The 7,500-nt window shown below is 39.2% G+C and overlaps 6 non-coding genes across 6 annotated transcripts; all 6 read left to right on the top strand.

The window, feature by feature from the left end:
• Positions 1–582: 582 nt before the first annotated feature.
• TRNAM-CAU (transfer RNA methionine (anticodon CAU)) lies at positions 583–655 on the top strand. Its single transcript has one exon. It is a non-coding gene; the product is annotated as a tRNA-Met (tRNA).
• A 1,023-nt stretch (positions 656–1,678) lies between these two features.
• On the top strand, positions 1,679–1,751 carry TRNAM-CAU (transfer RNA methionine (anticodon CAU)). Its single transcript has one exon. It is a non-coding gene; the product is annotated as a tRNA-Met (tRNA).
• A 1,045-nt stretch (positions 1,752–2,796) lies between these two features.
• Positions 2,797–2,869, top strand: TRNAM-CAU (transfer RNA methionine (anticodon CAU)). The gene has a single exon. It is a non-coding gene; the product is annotated as a tRNA-Met (tRNA).
• Positions 2,870–3,892: 1,023 nt separating this feature from the next.
• Positions 3,893–3,965, top strand: TRNAM-CAU (transfer RNA methionine (anticodon CAU)). The gene has a single exon. It is a non-coding gene; the product is annotated as a tRNA-Met (tRNA).
• A 2,123-nt stretch (positions 3,966–6,088) lies between these two features.
• TRNAM-CAU (transfer RNA methionine (anticodon CAU)) lies at positions 6,089–6,161 on the top strand. Its single transcript has one exon. It is a non-coding gene; the product is annotated as a tRNA-Met (tRNA).
• Positions 6,162–7,202: 1,041 nt separating this feature from the next.
• On the top strand, positions 7,203–7,275 carry TRNAM-CAU (transfer RNA methionine (anticodon CAU)). The gene has a single exon. It is a non-coding gene; the product is annotated as a tRNA-Met (tRNA).
• The last annotated feature ends 225 nt before the right edge of the window (positions 7,276–7,500 follow it).

The raw sequence follows: 7,500 nt of genomic DNA, 5'->3' as shown, positions 1-7,500 counted from the left end.
TTTCCTTTCAACAGTTTAAACTTGACTCATTTGAACAGTAGTTAGGAGCTAGTGGCTTATTCTGATGATTATGAGGTTTTCCCTCAGATAGGGTACAGTTCACTCCTTTTTTTTTGACTGGGGAGCTTGAGAAATTTGCCATTCAGTTGTTAAATTCTACAGATTAGAATGGAAATTGGAGGCCAAAGGACAGGCCAAACGAGTTTTTGAGTTCCTCGACATTTTGAAGTAAAAAATGATAGTTGAGAATAGTTTGAGCTATGAAACCTATAAAAGTGTTGTGCAAGAGTTGGAAATGAAGTGCCAAGACCCTAACGTTTTGCAACTTTGGCTGCAAAGTGCAAATTTTACCTGAACTGCTTTTTTATGCAAACAACTGTCGGCCTTTGAATGTCAGAGATAGTACAGAAAAAGCAGCATTCCCATACCGGGAGTCGAACCCGGGCCGCCTGGGTGAAAACCAGGAATCCTAACCGCTAGACCATATGGGAAGTGTTGTTCTCATAAGACGTTGTCAATGTGGAAAAAGTAGAACTTAATTGCTTTCAGTAAGTAAGTTTGGCACATCCTTGCTAGAAGCTTGCCTCGTTAGCGCAGTAGGTAGCGCGTCAGTCTCATAATCTGAAGGTCGTGAGTTCGATCCTCACACGGGGCACTATGCTTTAGATATTTTGTCTCCATCTTGACTAGACAGCCAGAACTGTATCCACTCAGTACCAAAAAACGTCAGATATAAAGGAAGGGGGTTTTGGATCCTTTGAAACCAAATAGTTAAAAGTCAAAAGTAAAAATGATTTGTGATATGAATTCAAATGGAGTATTGAGCAAAAGAATGGAATGAATGTCCAAAATCTATTGTGGTCAGCATTTTTTGCTGCAAAGAGCAAATCCAAGCTAGACTGACTGTATGCATGGCTTGTGTCGACATTTCAATGCGTGACTTATTACAGAAAAAGTGGCAATCCCATAGCAGGAATCGAACCAGTAAACTAAGAATACTGGTTGCTTGGTCAAATGGGATAACCCAAAGAGTCACAGAAAAAATGAGAGGCGTAAAAAAAAAAAAAAAAAGAGTGTTGCTTTGATTAAAAAACTTTTTCCTTTCAACAGTTTAAACTTGACTCATTTGAACAGTAGTTAGGAGCTAGTGGCTTATTCTGATGATTATGAGGTTTTCCCTCAGATAGGGTACAGTTCACTCCTTTTTTTTTGACTGGGGAGCTTGAGAAATTTGCCATTCAGTTGTTAAATTCTACAGATTAGAATGGAAATTGGAGGCCAAAGGACAGGCCAAACGAGTTTTTGAGTTCCTCGACATTTTGAAGTAAAAAATGATAGTTGAGAATAGTTTGAGCTATGAAACCTATAAAAGTGTTGTGCAAGAGTTGGAAATGAAGTGCCAAGACCCTAACGTTTTGCAACTTTGGCTGCAAAGTGCAAATTTTACCTGAACTGCTTTTTTATGCAAACAACTGTCGGCCTTTGAATGTCAGAGATAGTACAGAAAAAGCAGCATTCCCATACCGGGAGTCGAACCCGGGCCGCCTGGGTGAAAACCAGGAATCCTAACCGCTAGACCATATGGGAAGTGTTGTTCTCATAAGACGTTGTCAATGTGGAAAAAGTAGAACTTAATTGCTTTCAGTAAGTAAGTTTGGCACATCCTTGCTAGAAGCTTGCCTCGTTAGCGCAGTAGGTAGCGCGTCAGTCTCATAATCTGAAGGTCGTGAGTTCGATCCTCACACGGGGCACTATGCTTTAGATATTTTGTCTCCATCTTGACTAGACAGCCAGAACTGTATCCACTCAGTACCAAAAAACGTCAGATATAAAGGAAGGGGGTTTTGGATCCTTTGAAACCAAATAGTTAAAAGTCAAAAGTAAAAAGGATTTGTGATATGAATTCAAATGGAGTATTGAGCAAAAGAATGGAATGAATGTCCAAAATCTATTGTGGTCAGCATTTTTTGCTGCAAAGAGCAAATCCAAGCTAGACTGACTGTATGCATGGCTTGTGTCGACATTTCAATGCGTGACTTATTACAGAAAAAGTGGCAATCCCATAGCAGGAATCGAACCAGTAAACTAAGAATACTGGTTGCTTGGTCAAATGGGATAACCCAAAGAGTCACAGAAAAAATGAGAGGCGTAAAAAAAAAAAAAAAAAAAAAAAAAAAAAAAAAAAAAAAGAGTGTTGCTTTGATTAAAAAACTTTTTCCTTTCAACAGTTTAAACTTGACTCATTTGAACAGTAGTTAGGAGCTAGTGGCTTATTCTGATGATTATGAGGTTTTCCCTCAGATAGGGTACAGTTCACTCCTTTTTTTTTGACTGGGGAGCTTGAGAAATTTGCCATTCAGTTGTTAAATTCTACAGATTAGAATGGAAATTGGAGGCCAAAGGACAGGCCAAACGAGTTTTTGAGTTCCTCGACATTTTGAAGTAAAAAATGATAGTTGAGAATAGTTTGAGCTATGAAACCTATAAAAGTGTTGTGCAAGAGTTGGAAATGAAGTGCCAAGACCCTAACGTTTTGCAACTTTGGCTGCAAAGTGCAAATTTTACCTGAACTGCTTTTTTATGCAAACAACTGTCGGCCTTTGAATGTCAGAGATAGTACAGAAAAAGCAGCATTCCCATACCGGGAGTCGAACCCGGGCCGCCTGGGTGAAAACCAGGAATCCTAACCGCTAGACCATATGGGAAGTGTTGTTCTCATAAGACGTTGTCAATGTGGAAAAAGTAGAACTTAATTGCTTTCAGTAAGTAAGTTTGGCACATCCTTGCTAGAAGCTTGCCTCGTTAGCGCAGTAGGTAGCGCGTCAGTCTCATAATCTGAAGGTCGTGAGTTCGATCCTCACACGGGGCACTATGCTTTAGATATTTTGTCTCCATCTTGACTAGACAGCCAGAACTGTATCCACTCAGTACCAAAAAACGTCAGATATAAAGGAAGGGGGTTTTGGATCCTTTGAAACCAAATAGTTAAAAGTCAAAAGTAAAAATGATTTGTGATATGAATTCAAATGGAGTATTGAGCAAAAGAATGGAATGAATGTCCAAAATCTATTGTGGTCAGCATTTTTTGCTGCAAAGAGCAAATCCAAGCTAGACTGACTGTATGCATGGCTTGTGTCGACATTTCAATGCGTGACTTATTACAGAAAAAGTGGCAATCCCATAGCAGGAATCGAACCAGTAAACTAAGAATACTGGTTGCTTGGTCAAATGGGATAACCCAAAGAGTCACAGAAAAAATGAGAGGCGTAAAAAAAAAAAAAAAAAGAGTGTTGCTTTGATTAAAAAACTTTTTCCTTTCAACAGTTTAAACTTGACTCATTTGAACAGTAGTTAGGAGCTAGTGGCTTATTCTGATGATTATGAGGTTTTCCCTCAGATAGGGTACAGTTCACTCCTTTTTTTTTGACTGGGGAGCTTGAGAAATTTGCCATTCAGTTGTTAAATTCTACAGATTAGAATGGAAATTGGAGGCCAAAGGACAGGCCAAACGAGTTTTTGAGTTCCTCGACATTTTGAAGTAAAAAATGATAGTTGAGAATAGTTTGAGCTATGAAACCTATAAAAGTGTTGTGCAAGAGTTGGAAATGAAGTGCCAAGACCCTAACGTTTTGCAACTTTGGCTGCAAAGTGCAAATTTTACCTGAACTGCTTTTTTATGCAAACAACTGTCGGCCTTGGAATGTCAGAGATAGTACAGAAAAAGCAGCATTCCCATACTGGGAGTCGAACCCGGGCCGCCTGGGTGAAAACCAGGAATCCTAACCGCTAGACCATATGGGAAGTGTTGTTCTCATAAGACGTTGTCAATGTGGAAAAAGAAGAACTTAATTGCTTTCAGTAAGTAAGTTTGGCACATCCTTGCTAGAAGCTTGCCTCGTTAGCGCAGTAGGTAGCGCGTCAGTCTCATAATCTGAAGGTCGTGAGTTCGATCCTCACACGGGGCACTATGCTTTAGATATTTTGTCTCCATCTTGACTAGACAGCCAGAACTGTATCCACTCAGTACCAAAAAACGTCAGATATAAAGGAAGGGGGTTTTGGATCCTTTGAAACCAAATAGTTAAAAGTCAAAAGTAAAAAGGATTTGTGATATGAATTCAAATGGAGTATTGAGCAAAAGAATGGAATGAATGTCCAAAATCTATTGTGGTCAGCATTTTTTGCTGCAAAGAGCAAATCCAAGCTAGACTGACTGTATGCATGGCTTGTGTCGACATTTCAATGCGTGACTTATTACAGAAAAAGTGGCAATCCCATAGCAGGAATCGAACCAGTAAACTAAGAATACTGGTTGCTTGGTCAAATGGGATAACCCAAAGAGTCACAGAAAAAATGAGAGGCGTAAAAAAAAAAAAAAAAAAAAAAGAGTGTTGCTTTGATTAAAAAACTTTTTCCTTTCAACAGTTTAAACTTGACTCATTTGAACAGTAGTTAGGAGCTAGTGGCTTATTCTGATGATTATGAGGTTTTCCCTCAGATAGGGTACAGTTCACTCCTTTTTTTTTGACTGGGGAGCTTGAGAAATTTGCCATTCAGTTGTTAAATTCTACAGATTAGAATGGAAATTGGAGGCCAAAGGACAGGCCAAACGAGTTTTTGAGTTCCTCGACATTTTGAAGTAAAAAATGATAGTTGAGAATAGTTTGAGCTATGAAACCTATAAAAGTGTTGTGCAAGAGTTGGAAATGAAGTGCCAAGACCCTAACGTTTTGCAACTTTGGCTGCAAAGTGCAAATTTTACCTGAACTGCTTTTTTATGCAAACAACTGTCGGCCTTTGAATGTCAGAGATAGTACAGAAAAAGCAGCATTCCCATACCGGGAGTCGAACCCGGGCCGCCTGGGTGAAAACCAGGAATCCTAACCGCTAGACCATATGGGAAGTGTTGTTCTCATAAGACGTTGTCAATGTGGAAAAAGTAGAACTTAATTGCTTTCAGTAAGTAAGTTTGGCACATCCTTGCTAGAAGCTTGCCTCGTTAGCGCAGTAGGTAGCGCGTCAGTCTCATAATCTGAAGGTTGTGAGTTCGATCCTCACACGGGGCACTATGCTTTAGATATTTTGTCTCCATCTTGACTAGACAGCCAGAACTGTATCCACTCAGTACCAAAAAACGTCAGATATAAAGGAAGGGGGTTTTGGATCCTTTGAAACCAAATAGTTAAAAGTCAAAAGTAAAAATGATTTGTGATATGAATTCAAATGGAGTATTGAGCAAAAGAATGGAATGAATGTCCAAAATCTATTGTGGTCATCATTTTTTGCTGCAAAGAGCAAATCCAAGCTAGACTGACTGTATGCATGGCTTGTGTCGACATTTCAATGCGTGACTTATTACAGAAAAAGTGGCAATCCCATAGCAGGAATCGAACCAGTAAACTAAGAATACTGGTTGCTTGGTCAAATGGGATAACCCAAAGAGTCACAGAAAAAATGAGAGGCGTAAAAAAAAAAAAAAAAGAGTGTTGCTTTGATTAAAAAACTTTTTCCTTTCAACAGTTTAAACTTGACTCATTTGAACAGTAGTTAGGAGCTAGTGGCTTATTCTGATGATTATGAGGTTTTCCCTCAGATAGGGTACAGTTCACTCCTTTTTTTTTGACTGGGGAGCTTGAGAAATTTGCCATTCAGTTGTTAAATTCTACAGATTAGAATGGAAATTGGAGGCCAAAGGACAGGCCAAACGAGTTTTTGAGTTCCTCGACATTTTGAAGTAAAAAATGATAGTTGAGAATAGTTTGAGCTATGAAACCTATAAAAGTGTTGTGCAAGAGTTGGAAATGAAGTGCCAAGACCCTAACGTTTTGCAACTTTGGCTGCAAAGTGCAAATTTTACCTGAACTGCTTTTTTATGCAAACAACTGTCGGCCTTTGAATGTCAGAGATAGTACAGAAAAAGCAGCATTCCCATACCGGGAGTCGAACCCGGGCCGCCTGGGTGAAAACCAGGAATCCTAACCGCTAGACCATATGGGAAGTGTTGTTCTCATAAGACGTTGTCAATGTGGAAAAAGTAGAACTTAATTGCTTTCAGTAAGTAAGTTTGGCACATCCTTGCTAGAAGCTTGCCTCGTTAGCGCAGTAGGTAGCGCGTCAGTCTCATAATCTGAAGGTCGTGAGTTCGATCCTCACACGGGGCACTATGCTTTAGATATTTTGTCTCCATCTTGACTAGACAGCCAGAACTGTATCCACTCAGTACCAAAAAACGTCAGATATAAAGGAAGGGGGTTTTGGATCCTTTGAAACCAAATAGTTAAAAGTCAAAAGTAAAAATGATTTGTGATATGAATTCAAATGGAGTATTGAGCAAAAGAATGGAATGAATGTCCAAAATCTATTGTGGTCATCATTTTTTGCTGCAAAGAGCAAATCCAAGCTAGACTGACTGTATGCATGGCTTGTGTCGACATTTCAATGCGTGACTTATTACAGAAAAAGTGGCAATCCCATAGCAGGAATCGAACCAGTAAACTAAGAATACTGGTTGCTTGGTCAAATGGGATAACCCAAAGAGTCACAGAAAAAATGAGAGGCGTAAAAAAAAAAAAAAAAAAAAAAAAAAAAAAAAAAAAAGTGTTGCTTTGATTAAAAAACTTTTTCCTTTCAACAGTTTAAACTTGACTCATTTGAACAGTAGTTAGGAGCTAGTGGCTTATTCTGATGATTATGAGGTTTTCCCTCAGATAGGGTACAGTTCACTCCTTTTTTTTTGACTGGGGAGCTTGAGAAATTTGCCATTCAGTTGTTAAATTCTACAGATTAGAATGGAAATTGGAGGCCAAAGGACAGGCCAAACGAGTTTTTGAGTTCCTCGACATTTTGAAGTAAAAAATGATAGTTGAGAATAGTTTGAGCTATGAAACCTATAAAAGTGTTGTGCAAGAGTTGGAAATGAAGTGCCAAGACCCTAACGTTTTGCAACTTTGGCTGCAAAGTGCAAATTTTACCTGAACTGCTTTTTTATGCAAACAACTGTCGGCCTTGGAATGTCAGAGATAGTACAGAAAAAGCAGCATTCCCATACCGGGAGTCGAACCCGGGCCGCCTGGGTGAAAACCAGGAATCCTAACCGCTAGACCATATGGGAAGTGTTGTTCTCATAAGACGTTGTCAATGTGGAAAAAGAAGAACTTAATTGCTTTCAGTAAGTAAGTTTGGCACATCCTTGCTAGAAGCTTGCCTCGTTAGCGCAGTAGGTAGCGCGTCAGTCTCATAATCTGAAGGTCGTGAGTTCGATCCTCACACGGGGCACTATGCTTTAGATATTTTGTCTCCATCTTGACTAGACAGCCAGAACTGTATCCACTCAGTACCAAAAAACGTCAGATATAAAGGAAGGGGGTTTTGGATCCTTTGAAACCAAATAGTTAAAAGTCAAAAGTAAAAAGGATTTGTGATATGAATTCAAATGGAGTATTGAGCAAAAGAATGGAATGAATGTCCAAAATCTATTGTGGTCAGCATTTTTTGCTGCAA

Source organism: Anomaloglossus baeobatrachus, chromosome 4 (assembly GCF_048569485.1).
Source record: "Anomaloglossus baeobatrachus isolate aAnoBae1 chromosome 4, aAnoBae1.hap1, whole genome shotgun sequence".
Taxonomy (NCBI): Eukaryota; Metazoa; Chordata; class Amphibia; order Anura; family Aromobatidae; genus Anomaloglossus; species Anomaloglossus baeobatrachus.
Note: the sequence above shows the minus strand (reverse complement) of the source record. Positions and strands in the feature narration are given on the sequence as shown.